The sequence below is a fragment of the Lasioglossum baleicum genome, chromosome 19 (assembly GCF_051020765.1).
Source record: "Lasioglossum baleicum chromosome 19, iyLasBale1, whole genome shotgun sequence".
NCBI lineage: Eukaryota > Metazoa > Arthropoda > Insecta > Hymenoptera > Halictidae > Lasioglossum > Lasioglossum baleicum.
The window spans coordinates 2,166,680-2,181,501 of record NC_134947.1 but is presented as its reverse complement, the minus strand read 5'-3'; the positions used below and the strand labels follow the sequence as shown (position 1 = coordinate 2,181,501).

At 38.7% G+C, this 14,822-nt stretch overlaps 2 protein-coding genes across 2 annotated transcripts in view; both read left to right on the top strand.

Moving 5' to 3' along the window:
- LOC143218320 (uncharacterized) overlaps positions 1–14,822 on the top strand; it is a 94,172-nt gene that overhangs the window by 24,006 nt on the left and 55,344 nt on the right. The gene's annotated exons all lie outside the window — the stretch shown is intronic.
- LOC143218255 (uncharacterized) overlaps positions 575–14,822 on the top strand; it is a 56,472-nt gene continuing 42,224 nt past the window's right edge. Inside the window, exon 1 of the mRNA XM_076443343.1 lies at positions 575–705. The gene's annotated coding sequence lies outside the window, so the exon portion shown is untranslated. The remainder of the gene's footprint in view (positions 706–14,822) is intronic.

The following is a 14,822-nucleotide window of genomic DNA, read 5'->3' as shown; positions in this document are numbered from 1 at the left end:
AATGGCCAAGTTACAGGGCCGTAGTACGGGCACGAGAAACGTACTCCGATCGACCGAAGTTGCCCGAGGAGCAGATACAGTACCAGACGACCCTACAAAAAAAGAACTGGCCGATATTGAGGAAACCCCGTGCACGGGCAATTACGATTTGGACCGAGAGCACACGGGAAATCAACCCGGAGGCGTCGGAGGGACAGGAGCTTACATCGAACAACTGGTTATCATGACCTTTCGTGATCCCGACGTCGCCTCATCGCGCCAAAGCTCCGGCGTGGGTGGTGCGATCGCAGCCAAAAGGAGGAGAACCTCCGATACGATTATTCGCGTTATGGTCTGGGGCCCAAGGACCTTATTAGGGACGATCCTGGTCGCTAGGATGTTGCATACGCGCCACGCGCCAATCGGGAAAATGAACGAGTCGGGAGGGGGAACGAGGATCGAGTCGCCGCGCGATCGAGAATCGATGAGACACTGTCGCGCTGGCTCACGGTACGTTCGCACGATTAGATTACGCCGTTCTCAGATCACACGCCAAATTACGCCGCCGATCCATCTTCGCGATTCCCGTCGCATAGTAATAACGAGTGCTCGTGAGAGTTTCCCGCTGGGATTAATCGTGCATTCGACGGCACCTACCTGCCCTGCAGCCGACTAGGGCCGCTTCCCGGAAGCCGTACCGGCGCAACCGAAAGAAAAGGCGAAACGGTAAGTCAGCCAGTGTTTCATCCGGTGTTCTTGCGAGGTGGCTCGACATTAATCGCGCGGGGCGGACGCTTCTCGTCTCGCCCTGGAATATTCGCGTGTGCCGAGGCGCTAAGCGCCTCGTAATAGCGTCTCACGCCCGTCCGGGGCGTTTTGAGGTTAGGTTTCGGAGAGTTTTCCCCGGGTATTACGAGTACGGAAGTTTCCTCGGAGGAGTCGCGTTCCGTGAGAATAATCTCTAAGTGTCTCGAATCCTGTATCGCGTCGATTACCGAAACGTAACTGTGCGTACCGTGCGTGTAACCTCGGACCGCCGCGACAGTCCTTTTCCGCGCCGCCCATCTACGCTACACGCGATCTCGTCGACCGCGAGTCTCTCAATTCGCGGTCTTGTACGACGACTCCGACGCGTGTCAAAATTTGATACGACAACCGCGCAGCGAACCTCCATCAATCGCAATCTTGTATAAAGAGCGCGGGCTCTCGGGTCGCGGCCACGAAGCCGTAATTTTGTAATTACTGACCGATTAAACATCTCGAGCCCATATCGTCGTGAGTTATTTCGATATTCCTGTGAGCTCAGTCCTGCCGTGAGGATCACCCGAACGTTCCTGTGTCCGAATCCTGTGCCCCGCTTCGTGGTGCAATTCCCGTCCGCGTATTTCGAGGGTTCGACTTTCGGACCCGGCTTCTCTGGGTCCGGAGACAAAATCGCGTCTCGCGCGGCACTCTACAAGTGCCTGGCGCCCGAACAAATCGTAAAATTTGATCCGTCGAATTCTCGGATTCCGTTGTCCCGGGCGGACCGCGCGTACTCGTCTAAACGCGGCCCGGCCTCCGTGCCTGTAAAGCCCGAGATTGATCCTTTTCACGGGCCTCTCAGCTCCGCGAAAAAGATCAACGTGACAGTATATATCCCGCAACCCGATACATAGAGGTTAAGAAATTAAAATTCCGTCTTTTTCCTGTTATCTTTTTTTTTACGGAAGAATTAGAATGCGCGAAAAAAAGAATCCAGAATTATGGATAATGCTAAAAAATAGTTATAGTTATGTATAAGACCAGCCTTTAAGACATAGAATAAGTTAAAGTGGTTGTGAGCGATAAATTATATTGACCATTCAACTCGTTTATATATTTTTTTTTGTCTCCGATATGTGTTGTAGTATATTCTCTACATGTAACAATGTGCAATCTTGTTTATCATTGTTTCCTGAATAAAGCTTTTTAAAAAAAAAAATTAGGCGTTCGACTGTTGATCTGCTTATACTAGGTTCGCTCCCGGCATACGTATACATTTTTTTTTTACTTGATTAATTCTTTTTTTTTTATGTCTAACTATATAATAATCAATGGTATGTTTGTAGATTTCTTTTAGAAGCAATATCTAAATATTAAAAAAATATTTTAAGGGAAAATTCGCAAAAAAAATTTTGGAGCAATTATTAACATCATCAATTTTTAGTTACACATCTTAATTCTGGTAGTATTAAATATTTTCTGCAGTAAATATGTACGTGTCTTCGAGTTTTTCGAAGCACTCGTTTTTGGTATCTCGTCTTTCATGCAGAACAGCAGTTATTGTGTATGAACCACCGTCGTGTAAAAAGCGAACGGACAAAGTGTCCGTGTTTTATTATCTTGTTCCTTTAGCCCGTCCGTTTACCTTCACCTTTACCTTTACCTGTACGTTTATGTTCACCTTTTCTTTTCTCCACTCGCTTTTTGACTTTATTGATCATCACTACCAGGTAGCGGATTACTAGGGTTGTCGTTACCTGTTAATCGTTTATCGGTCGCGGGTGTAGTTGAGGGCAATGGTACGGTCTTAAAACTGGACTTTCCCCCTCCAGACCCGTGTAGGGGAAAAGAATACCCCGAAATGTGAAAATTGTTACTCCAAGCAATTCTGGTCAGTCTTGGACCGAGCTCCAAACGGTGAAGATCGAAGTCAGTGAATTATTTCAGAGTTCTTTAGTTGTTTTCTGAGTGTTATCAGCATGGAAAGTGAAAGGATAGAAGTCGTTGATACCAAAACCTCGCATGTTAGGTGTATTAAATGTAACATTCTAGTTCGGAAATTGCGCGTAACAAAAAAACAGATAAATACAGTTATAGAATCTATAAGGTGGTCTAGAATTTTACATGAAGAGGTGATTGTTGGTGATATTCTCTGCAATAGGTGCCGCCTTTTTACATATAGAAAGAATACACCTCATGAATTTCAAGAAACCACTGTTGAGACTTCCTCGAGTATATTCCCCATAGCTGGAACTTCATCCACCGCGGTATCTCTTTTGTCTATAGCTTCGGTTGAAATATCTCCCATCGGCCCATCTCTAACGGTAACACCTACGGCTGGTACTTCATCTACCGAAACTCCTCATAGGACAACACCCATTTTAGAATTGTGCTCTAATGAATCGTCATTTGTTACTCCTTTATTGTCAGTGGAAAGATCTTCAGGCGGAGCATCATTAAGTGAAGCGTCTGCCATTGACATAACAGCATCACCTGATATGTCATCGTCAAGCTTAGGAAATATATCTTCAATCCGAAATTCTTCATCTTATGATCCATCGTCTTTGTCGGTTGAGGATTCATCATTTGCATTGAATTTGAGTATTCCCGTAGATCCAAATCTTTCATATATTGAATTGCCATTTTCAAGAGTTGTTTCAACTCACGGGTATTGTTTCATATGTAGATCAACAACTGATATTCATATTGTCCCCCCTGAAGCGAGAAAACAGGCGTTTGTCATGCGAAGGATATATGTTCCGAAAGGAAATCGGTGCTGCCGCGATCACTTAATATTAGGTAACCTTTTTTACGAAGATGTTATCGAGAGTTTACGTATTTATTCAAATACTAGTATAATTGATTCCGAGGAAGTTAAAAATTATTTCGAATATCTTGCGATTAATAACGATTCTAGCATTAAAGATAAAGTGGGTGATTTTACATTGTCGGAAGAACGCCTTAAAGTATTTACGGGATTAACTTGGGAAAATCTAATAGAACTTCGACAAATGATGACGTCCATGCGAAGTTCACAGCAACGAGATGTTACTCAAGCTATTGTTGTGTTTTTATTCAAATTACGTACGGGGAATTCTAATAGTTTAATAGCTGCAGTTCTCGGATTAGAGCGAGAGCAGCAAGTATCTGATTTTTGTAATTCTGTTCTAAACTCTTTCGAAAAAGATATTTTACCTTATCATTTCGGCGTTAAAGCTTTTTCTCGCGAGCACTTAATTGAAAACGAGACATCTCTCATCGCGAAACAGTTATATAATATTCAAGGTCAGTTAGCACTGATCTTCGACGGTATATATATCCGGCATGAGAAAAGCTCAAACAACGCGTATCAGAGAAAGTCATACTCGGGTCAGAAAAAGGTGCCACTGTGCAAACCTTTTACAGTGTGCACAACAACTGGTTATATTGTCGACGTGTTAGGACCTTTTTACGCAAACCAGCATGATGCGGAAATAATGCGGATCGTTCTTCAAGATCCAAATGGTTTGCAATCTCTCATGAGACCGAAAGATATATGTATTGTAGATAGAGGTTTTCGAGATGTCCAATCTTACCTGCAAGAACTCGGTTTCGAAGTTCTCATGCCAGCATTAAAGGGCAACCGTAGTCAACTGACTACGGAAGAATCTAATGCTTCCCGCAAAGTAACTAAAGTTCGTTGGGTAATTGAGGCAGTTCACGGCATTATAGGACAGAAAAATCAGCTTCTTAGCCACAAGTTAGATAACAAGCTTCTCCCCAAAGTTAGGTCATATGTAAGAATTGCCTGCTTTTTGCATAACAAGTTTGGTAAACGTTTAAATTCCGACGTAGCCTTATCCGCGGAAATAATTGATAGAATGTCAACTCAAGCACACGTGCAGAATACGCTAGCAGCAGAAGTCGAAACAGGTCATTGGAACAGACGTACACGTCCTTTTAAATCTATAGTATCTTCCGAATTACGCGATTTTCCACGGTTGACGGAAAACGATTTGAAAATTCTATTTACAGGAACATATCAGTTATCTCAGGCAATTTCATATTTAGCAGAAATAATGGATGCAGATGATAATATTAATATACGTTCTCTCATAGAAGACAATAGCATAGTTAAATTCCAAGTACAATCTCGCCATATCAATAGTAGAACCTATCGATGTTACATTCAATATGCACCTAACACAAGCGGATGTTCAGGGATTAAACGATATTGTTGTGACTGTGCGAATGGCAATCGTACCGTCGGTTGTTGCTCGCATGTAGCAGCAATTATCTATTACCTTTCTCATGCTCGATACCTCTCAAAAATTATAAGACCTGCTGAAATATTGAGCAAGATATTCAATCAAGAAGAAGTGACACCGGTCATTAATGAGGACAGTGACGAAGACTAAGGACATCACATGATGAGATATTTATTTCCATCGGTCAACAATTTTGACGATAAGTATTTTTAAAATTAATGATTCATATGTATGTATTTATCGTCAGAAAAGACAAATAATTCTATATTCTATTACAGGGCACGCGCAAAAAAGGGAGAACAAATAGTTCTGACGTCAACAATACTGACGATAAGTATTTTTAAAATTAATGATTCATATGTATGTATTTATCGTCAGAAAAGACAAATAATTCTATATTCTATTACAGGGCACGCGCAAAAAAGGGAGAACAAATAGTTCTGACGTCAACAATACTGACGATAAGTATTTTTAAAATGAATGATTCATATGTATGTATTTATCGTCAGAAAAGACAAATAATTCTATATTCTATTACAGGGCACGCAAAAAAGGAAGAACATATAACAAAAAGAAGGACAAGCATATAACAAGTGGTATTCTTTTCCCCTACACGGGTCTGGAGGGGGAAAGTCCAGTTTTAAGACCGTACCATTGCCCTCAACTACACCCGCGACCGATAAACGATTAACAGGTAACGACAACCCTAGTAATCCGCTACCTGGTAGTGATGATCAATAAAGTCAAAAAGCGAGTGGAGAAAAGAAAAGTTGAGCATAAACGTACAGGTAAAGGTAAAGGTGAAGGTAAACGGACGGGCTAAAGGAACAAGATAATAAAACACGGACACTTTGTCCGTTCGCTTTTTACACGACGGTGGTTCATACACAATAACTGCTGTTCTGCATGAAAGACGAGATACCAAAAACGAGTGCTTCGAAAAACTCGAAGACACGTACATATTTACTGCAGAAAATATTTAATACTACCAGAATTAAGATGTGTAACTAAAAATTGATGATGTTAATAATTGCTCCAAAATTTTTTTTGCGAATTTTCCCTTAAAATATTTTTTTAATATTTAGATATTGCTTCTAAAAGAAATCTACAAACATACCATTGATTATTATATAGTTAGACATAAAAAAAAAGAATTAATCAAGTAAAAAAAAAATGTATACGTATGCCGGGAGCGAACCTAGTATAAGCAGATCAACAGTCGAACGCCTAATTTTTTTTTAAAAGCTTTATTCAGGGAACAATGATAAACAAGATTGCACATTGTTACATGTAGAGAATATACTACAACACATATCGGAGACAAAAAAAATATATAAACGAGTTGAATGGTCAATATAATTTAACGCTCACAACCACTTTAACTTATTCTATGTCTTAAAGGCTGGTCTTATACATAACTATAACTATTTTTTAGCATTATCCATAATTCTGGATTCTTTTTTTTGCGCATTCTAATTCTTCCGTAAAAAAAAAGATAACAGGAAAAAGACGGAATTTTAATTTCTTAACCTCTATGTATCGGGTTGCGGGATATGTACATATACACAGAACAATGCGGATAACTTATCTGACTACCACTTGCACACTATTATTTACATACTCATTCATTCATTCATTCAATCTTGTACTTTTTGATATCTATATATGGTATACTAAAGATGTTGCTATCTAGATCTAGATTATCTTATTTATATATATTTAGTAACAAACTTTAGCTGTCGCAGCCTGCATCAGTCTTATTATTTACTCGCTTTTTAGCCACCAATATATTTTGGTGTTTTTGTAGTATTTATCTTCGATATCTCTCTTAGGGAGAGACATATTATAGACTAGTTTTGATCTGAGAGAAAGGTCATTGCTGTTAGGATTATGTGGATATAGGAACCTTTTATCACTAGATTTCCTCTCTATATGGTATATAACAGGTATATTATTTGAATCTGTGATTCTACCCGTTTTGTCTAATAATAGGAAAGCTTCTGGAGGGATATTTCCAGTATTGCACGTTCTTGTGTAATATTCGTCATTTGGGTATAGCGAACTAGAAATTAAATTGTTGTTTCTTATATGTCTAATTTTTGCGAAATAATCTCTATTTAATTTTATCATAAAGCTATCTATCCTTGGTATATTTGCCGTGTCATATAGTTTTTTACATGTTTCGAATTTTTTGAAATTCGATTCTCTACTCCCTTATACACGCGTACACGCTCTTAGACATTTACGTTCGAATTTTCTAATAGATTCTATTATATGTGGGCTCGTGTTAAACCAAATAGGGCAACCATATGAGATTATAGGTCTGATCAAGAGCATGTAACATAATTTTTTAATTTGCGGATTTAGGTAATCGGAATGGAATATTTTGCTGTTAGCCATGAATGCTTTTCTAGCTTTTTCCATTTGTATTTTTATGTGTTCGTTTAGTATTATTCGGTTATCTAAGTAAATTCCGAGGTATCGTACTAGATTTTTGTGCGGAACTGTTGTATCGTCAATTTTTATCTGGAATGATTTGTAGGAGTTTCTAAAAGTTTTGCTCTGTTTGTCTATTTTTGGCCTGAATAAAATAGTTTCGCATTTTGTTGGGTTTATTTTTAACTTCCAGGTTTTATAGTATTCATTTATTTTGTTAACTATTGATTGCATTTTGGCTTGGAGATTTTTGACGTTTTTTCCTGTAATGTATATTATTAAGTCATCTGCGAAAAATATGACTTTTATGTCTGTTGAATCCGGTATATCAAATAGGTTCGGAATTTCTGCATTGAAAAAGTTAAAAAGAATCGGAGCTGTAACTGTTCCTTGTTGCAGGCCATCTTCCATTTCGAATAGAATATCTTCGTGTGTGTTTGTGTAAAATTTTTTGTTCAGCAACATGGTCGTTAGTATTTTTAACAGGTGTGATTCGCAGCCTTTTTTTTCATTTTGTATAAGAGACCTTTGACCCACACTGTGTCAAAGGCCTTTTCTAGATCTATAAGGCAGGCTGCCACATTCTCTTTATTAAAAATAGCTGCGTGGATATCGGATGTTAGTTTATGTATTGCATGTATTGTACTTAGTTGATGTTTGAACCCGAATTGTGTGTCCGGAATTAAGTTGTTATCATCGTAAAATTTTTCTAGAGCTCTTTTTATTAGGATTTCGAATACTTTAGAGATATTGGGGAGAAGGCTGATTGGTCTGTAGCTAAGAGGAGAAGAAGGGTCTTTACCTTTCTTGGCAATCGGGATTACTTTTGCCGTTTTCCAATTTGTTGGGAAATAACAGTTGTTTAAGCAGTTATTGAAAATTGTGTTATAGTCGTATATGATGTGGAGTGGAAGATTTTTGAGTATTATATTTGGTATTTCGTCTGGCCCTGAGGAGCATTTATTGTTAAGTTTTTTAAAGAGTCTGGTTGTTAGTGCTATGTTTGTGAAGTAGCTTGGGTCCTCTTCCCATTCCGGGTTTCTCGCTTGATTGTTATCGTCGAACTGTATTAGGTATTTGTTATTGGCCAAATCCTCTTCTATGTTCTGCATGAGATTATTGTGGTGTTTATCGATAATTTCAGATAATCTATTTTTTCCCAGATTTTTGTTTTGAGTGTAGACTTTTGCGAAGTTAGCCCCTATTAAATTTAGTTTGTCCCTATTATTAGTTATTATATATTTTCCCGTGCTGTTTGTTTGTGTGTCATTTATGTCTATTTTCGCGTCTTTTAAAATATCATAGTTGTTATCGGTTTCTAGATTTGGGATATTCTCAGTTGTTTTTTTTCTAAAAATTGAGTTTAGTTTCGGGAACATTTTTGTTGAATTTATGGGTATGTTTTTTATTTTGTTTTCCCAGAACGTATTGACCGATTTCTTGAATTCATTTTTGATTTCTGCTTTACATTTTTTGATCAATTCTTTGGATTCTTTAATTACGACCGTAGCTTGTGGAGAGGGGTGTCTGTATTCATTATTTAGTATGGTTAATAGTTTGCTTTTTTGTGCGAGCAAGTTTTTAATGGTTCTGTTTATATACATGTCGGATGAATTGTAGTCTACTTGTCTAGGAACATGTTTTTTTTATTGCGTCTACTATGGCTGTATTTATTTCTTCTAGAAAGTTATTTATTTCTTGGTTGGTTAAATTTCTATTTTGCGGAATATGCGTAGTGTATTTAGCCGCTAGGTATTTTTTGAATTTAGTCCAGTCTGTTTTTTGTAGAGTAATGGATATTTATGGTTTTTAAAAACAATTATGTCGTCTTTTTTTGGTAGTGAGAATTGTATGTTGATAGCTCTGTGGTCACTATTGATGTCTGTGGTCTGTATGGTACCATCCTGATTTAGGTTTTCTAATTTTATTCTGCTGTCGATCAGACCTATATCTAAATATGAATTGCTCCTTACAAAGGTTGGTATATTTGTGTGTTTTAAAACTATTTTATAGTCTATTTCGTGTTTTTGTATCCAGTTAGCCAAAGCTCGCCCTCTAGCATTCTGATAATGGTTGTTCCATTTTTGGTGTTTAGCGTTCAGGTCGCCCGCTATTACAAAATAATTATTAGTCTTATGTAGTTCTAAAAAGTAAAAAATGTAGTCCAAATCAGCTATTACATCGGTTGCTTCCGTACTAGGGGCATAGACTGCTATGATGAACAGATTATTGTTATTTTCTAATTTGAGTTTTAAGATAACCGTTTCTATTATGTTCAGTTCTTTTATTGGTATTATTCTCTCGTAATTAAAATGATTTTTAATGAGGGTTGCTACGCCTCCTCCGTTTGCTGAGTTCCTGTCGTTTCTAATTAGATTGTATTTTTTAAATTTCGGGTTGTGAAATTTTTTAAGCTTTGTCTCGTTTAGTAATATAATATCCGGATTGAGGTTGTTGATGATTTGTACTATATTATGTCTCCTTTCGTTTGATGCGATGGAGTTTACATTTGCGGAAATAATATTTAACTGTGTTACGCTTTTGTTAGCCATTGGTTAGTTCTTCGTTTGTTTCATAGTCTCTAGTGTCTACTAGTTCTGGTGTACCATCACAATATAATTTAAATAGATTTTGTATGTTTTGAGTGTTTTGAGATATTAAGTACTCTATTCTGTTCAATTGTGATGTAAAAAGATTTTTTAGCTCCATTATAGGGTCGGGTATGCTTTGTTGATTTGTGTATGTTAGGTTTGTTACGTGTGTATGTACTTTGTCCTGTTGTGTTTGTGTGTGGTGTGAGCTGTCTATTGGTCGTTGAGAAAAAGAGTAGTGTCTGTTTGTTGGGTTTGTGTTATTGTTTATTTGATTGTCGGTAGATCGGTTATTTGTTTGAACCGCTTCAGCATATGAAACTTTGTATTTCGGGGTTATACTATTTTTTATCTCTGCTAAAGTAGTAATTTTGTTTTCGTTCTTTTTTTTTAAGTTGTGTGTGTATCTTTCTTTTATTTCTTTGAACTTTGGACAACCTTTGTACGATGCCGGGTGTCCAAATTCTTTGCATCTTACACAAAAGAGTTTTGATTTTTCTACCAAGCTATCTTTTTTGATCTCGCAGTTACCTGGATCGTGGTTTTCGGAACATTTGACGCATCTAAAGTCTAATTTACAATTTGACGCTGAGTGTCCTATTCTTTGACATCTAAGGCACATGATTGGTTCTTTTTTTATTAGTCATTCCCATTTAACCGATTGATTTAGAATTTATTTTATGCTTGTTAGGGTTCCGATATCACTGTCAGGGGTGATTTGTACTAGTAGGAATGGTAATGTTATTTTTGATAGATTTTTGCGTGCTGAATTTGGTTATTTTGATAATCGAAACTTTATGTAGATTTAGGTTATTAATTTCTTCTAATATTTCGTCCGGGACAAAGCTGTTATCAATACCCTTTAAAAGTATGGATTTTGGTTTGATCGACTTCGGTGTATATGTGAAGAATTTAATTTTTCTTGCTGTTAGTATGTTAATAACTGCTGCATGGTCTTCTAGGTTCTCAAGTTGTAAATAATGTTTATTACTATTAATGTATTTAATTCTGAATTTGTTAATATTTAGGGACTCTTTAACAATTCTGTACGTGACTTGCTGGGAAGATTCGAAAATATTTATTATCGGCGGTTTTACCTGTCGTTCTTTCGTTACTATTTCTTGTACCAATTTATTGTCTACGTTTGGTTTCGTTGTCTTTGTCTTTGGGTTGGGGTCCTGTGGCTCGTCGAGGTCCATTATATTGTCGTCGGCTGGTGCGGTGTTGTTTTGTTCTTTCAGGTACTCCTGGGTTGCCCCTGTTCCGTTACATCTTTTCTTGCTTGTGCTATGACCTTCTGGCCATTGTTTCCCTTGTTCGTAGTTGGGGGTCGTGCGGCTAACGGTACTTGGTGATTTCTTTTCTTCATTGCCATTTGCTGTAGATTTTCTTTTTGGGCTTTCTGCTATGCTATTTTGCGTAGAGCTCGATGCGTTTTTGGCTCTCTCCTCCTCCAGCTCCTTGCTTATATTTTCAATTTTTTTTTTTTAGACTATCGATCATTTGTAATAGTTCTTTGTTTATTTCTTCTCCTTCTGTAGAAGACTTCTCCTTCTGTTTTTTCTTTGTACAGTAAATTCTCTATAAACGCGAAAATCTTTCAACGATAAACGCGACAAAAATATCCCCTCCAAACTAATACACTGACTCGGCTCGGTATATCGGTGTGAACCACTACAAACGCGACGCGGAGAGTCGCAGTCGTCGGCACAGTTCAAACGCGCCCGTGAGTCATCATAACGTTACACCACAGTCAAACTTCTTCATTTTCCATGATTCTGTTATGGGATTTTCACTACCTTATTTCTGGCATTTTTCTGATTAAACTGATACCAAACACGATATAATTTAAGCAGAATTTAGTGGTTTAATTGACGATGAAAGTTTCGAGCGCAAGGAAGGACAGCGTATGTGAAAGAAAGAGACGCAGAGTCGCAGCGCGCCGGCACAGTTCAAACGCCCGTGAGTCATCATAACGTTACACCAACAGTCAAACTTCTTCATTTCCCATGATTCTGTTATGGGACTTTCACTACCTTATTTCTGGCATTTTTCTGATTAAAATGATACCAAACACGATATAATTTGAAAGAATTTAGTGGTTTAATTGACGGTACGTACATATGAAGTGACTTTAGAACATGAAAAAGAAAGAGAAATTGCGATCTCGACGCTATGCAAAGATTAAAAAACGAGAAAAATTACTTTATAAAATATGCTGAACTGTTTTATATTTTTATTATTTAACATTCGGTTTCGCAAATATAAAGACGCGATGAACTATGACCGATCATGTCGCAAAACCGAACACCGTGTCAAGTCACGCGCGTCGCTTGCTCCATTACAATTTTTTGATAAGAAACAAAATTAAATAAATCTTGAATAAATCTTAAGTACATTACTTAAAACAGTTCAAAAACTACAAAAAGTGTGTCTTTTCCTGATGCATGCAAACGCTCCGATTCGATAGTTTTCCTTCGATGGTATTTAAACTGTAGAGGTTTAAATGACGATGGACGTTTCGGGCGCAAGGAAGGATAGCGCGTATAGAAAAGAAAGAGACACGGAGAGTCGAAGTCGCCGGCACAGTTCAAAGGCCCGCGCGTGGTCTCGCTTTACACGCGCTGTCCTTCTCTACGTTCGGCTCGGCCTTTGAAGCTCGAAAAAAGTAGGACCACGATCGAAAAACGAGACAAAATCCCCCCGGTGCGTTCGCGTTTATAGAGAATTTACTGTACTAGGTGTCTTTGGCATTTTTCCGTCGAATACTTTAGGATTGCTATTTAAATGGAGTCGTTTTTTACCATTTAGGTTAGGCTTTGGTAGTGATATTTCAATCGTTTTCTTTGTTTTAAGTATTTTGTTTAACTTGTTTTTAAGGACGGAGGGACTGTTGACGAGACTCTCTTCATCCTTGATCGTTTTTATTATGTTGAGGAACACTTTATTGTTTATCACATTTTCCGTGTTTCTATTTCTATTTTTATTTTCTTCTTCTATCACTTCTGGGTCCGGGGGGTAAACCCCCTGTGCACTATCTGTATTTTCACTAATTTTTTCTTTTAGAAAAATGCCAGGTTACAGAAAAACTTTTCACTGATTCTAGTTGAGCGATTTTGATCTTGACAGGTAGCTCGCAGGACAGCGGTCGGCACGTCCGTCTCCCTTGAAGTTTCGAGGGGGACCCCAGTCGAACGCCTAACGCGCTGAGCCAACCGAGCTGTTGGAAATGTGGTTAATACTTTCAGATGTAATACGCTGACATAGTAAAAATACTAATCAAGCCGATTTCATTGTTTAATTTTTTTTTTAATGTTCAAGGTTTATCAGTGCCTGATAGACTTACAGAATAAATAAAACGTAATAATTTTAAGGTTAGCTTAGTTCTTCGCGGAAAAAACGTCGAAAAAATCGGTTTTTATTTTTTTTAACAACGGCGCACCAAACCAAAAAATCTGAAAAAATTCATGAACAATACTTATAACAATATACTGTGTAACGTCCTAACGTCCGTCACCGGACTCGCTCCTTATATTTGCGTCACAAACAAACGCATAATTAATTAATATTAAAGTCTGACAAGATTTCATCTGACGTCATCACTTTGGAATGCGATCTCGTCAAGCCTCAATGATTTTGGAAATAACAATTTCAAGGCCTGCTCACTCAGGCATAAGATCTTATTGTTTCCCCCACTGATCCACTGCCTGCTCTCTCAACCACGAAATTCTTCCTATTATCTCCCCACCACAAACCCACCTGGCAACAGTCCTATAAAAGCCAGGACCGGAGAGCAGAGCCGCCCCTTTTTTAGTCGCTCTTAGGCTCTTAGGCTCTTAGTCTCTTAGTCTCTTAGTCTCTTAGTCAGTCAGATACAAATTCATTAATTTATTTCGAGCACTTCAAAATCGTCAGTCAGTCGGTCGAGATTGTTTAATCTAGAGTCACGAACGTAGCACAGAATATCTATTCAATATTCGCGTAGCTTTTCTAATCTACGCTTACAACGTTCCGAATTCCATAAACCAGTTCTCATTGATGAACAAATCGGGACGCTATAAAGTATTTATAGTTAACACCCGTGATCTGAGAGAACGCCTCCGTTTACCAAATTCTCCTTACGATTCACGTACGGTTTTACAACAATCTACTCAAAAAGTGACGTGTGTGCGTGCGACAGGAACGAAGTGCGAGTGAAGTGAAAATCGCGTACCTACAAGAACCCGCTATCCTTTTCTCCCTCGAATTAGGCGGACTTGGTCCAGCCGTCCGAGCCAACGATCCAACCCGAATTAGGCGGACTTGGTCCAGCCGTTCGAGCCAACGATCCAACCCGAATTAGGCGGACTTGGTCCAGCCGTTCGGGCGCCCCCCTAAATCCCGAATCAAAACCTCTCTCGAGATCGAATATCAAAATACCGATAAAATTTCACTCGGACCGGGATCTGCGTGGTACTCTCCCACGTCACCGCGAGTCGCGAGCGAGAAATCGAAAGCGCGAATCCGAATCGTTCCCATTTTTCCTTCTAACGCCCGACCTCGGACGTTACATTGGTGACAGCAGCGGTGGGATTTCGAACTGCTCAACGGAGCACCCACAATTGCCACATCCTGCGTAATTTTCAACATACACGATGTCTCGAACGTCGAATCCAAGCAACCCTGCATCGGTACAGTCGGTTCTCAATGAGGCCACAGCGAGGGAGCTCGTTTTACTGGAACAACTCGAAACAATGGGGCGAAGACACCAAGAACTGCTCGACAAATACAACGCACATCAAGGACGTGAGCGAGTCCCTGTCGTAAAATCCGAACCCGCAGCAAA